This window comes from Galeopterus variegatus, unplaced genomic scaffold, assembly GCF_000696425.1.
Source record: "Galeopterus variegatus unplaced genomic scaffold, G_variegatus-3.0.2 Scaffold5754, whole genome shotgun sequence".
Classification (NCBI taxonomy): Eukaryota; Metazoa; Chordata; class Mammalia; order Dermoptera; family Cynocephalidae; genus Galeopterus; species Galeopterus variegatus.
Window position 1 is genome coordinate 71,683 of NW_007731865.1, and position 1,312 is coordinate 72,994.

Sequence of the window (1,312 nt, forward strand, 5' to 3'; positions counted from 1 at the left end):
TTTTTCATGTGTCTGTTGGCCATTTTGTATATTTTCTTTTGAGAAATGCCTACTCAGCTCCTTTGCCCATTTTTAAATTGGGTTATTTGTTTTTGGCTGTAAAGTTGTTTCAGTTCCTTGTATATTCTGGATATTAATGCTTTGTCAGTTGTATATTTTGCAAATATTTTCTCCCACTGTGTTGGTTGTCTTTCCACTCTGTTGATTGTTTCTTTTGCTGTGCAGAAGATTTTATTTGATATAATCCCATTTGTTTATTTTTCCTTTGGTTGACTGTACTTTGGGGGTCATATTCATGGAGTCCGTACCCATCCCTACTTCCTGGAATGTTTTCCTTATGTTTTCTTTAAGGAGTTTTATGGACTCAGGATGTATATTTAATTCTTTAATCCATTTTGAGTTGATTTTCGTATATGGTGAGAGTTACAGGTCTAGTTTCATATTCCTACATATGAATATCCAGTATCCCAGCACCATTTTATGAAGGGGCAGTCTCTTCCCTAGTGTGTAGACTTGATGCCTTTGTCAAAGATCAGATGACTGTAGGTGTAGGGGTTGATTTCATACCAAAACCTGTGGGATACTGCAAGAGCAGTACTAAAGGGGAAATTTGTCACATTAAATACTTACTTTAGAAGAATGGAAAGATGGCAAATAAACAACCTAACACTTCACTTTAAAGAACTAGAAAAACAAAAACAATCCAAACCTAAAGTTAGTAGACAGGAAGAAATAATTAAGATCAGAGCTGAACTAAATGAAATAGAAACACAAAAAATGATACAAAAGGTTAATGAAACAAAAAGTTGGTTTTTGGAAAGGATANTGAACTAAATGAAGTAGAAACACAAAAAATGATACAAAAGGTTAATGAAACAAAAAGTTGGTTTTTGGAAAGGATAAATAAAATGATCAAACCTTTTGCAAGGCTAACTAAGAAAACAAGAGAGAAGACTCAAATTACAAAAATTAGAAATGAAAAAGGTGACATTACAACTGACACCTCAGAAAGACAAAGAATCATTAGAGACTACTATAAACAACTGTATGCTAACAAATTTGAAAATCTGGAGGAAATGGATATATTTCTGGACACATACCAACTACCATAACTGAGCCAAGAAGATATAGAAAATCAGAACAGACCAATAACAGTAAAAGAGTTTGAAGCTGTTATCAGAAGGCTCCCGACAAAGAAAAGCTCAGGACTGGATGGGTTCACTGCAGAGTTCTACCAAATCTTCAAAGAATAATTGATACCAATTCTCTACAAACTATTCCAAAAGATTGAAACAGAGGCCATTCTCCCAAA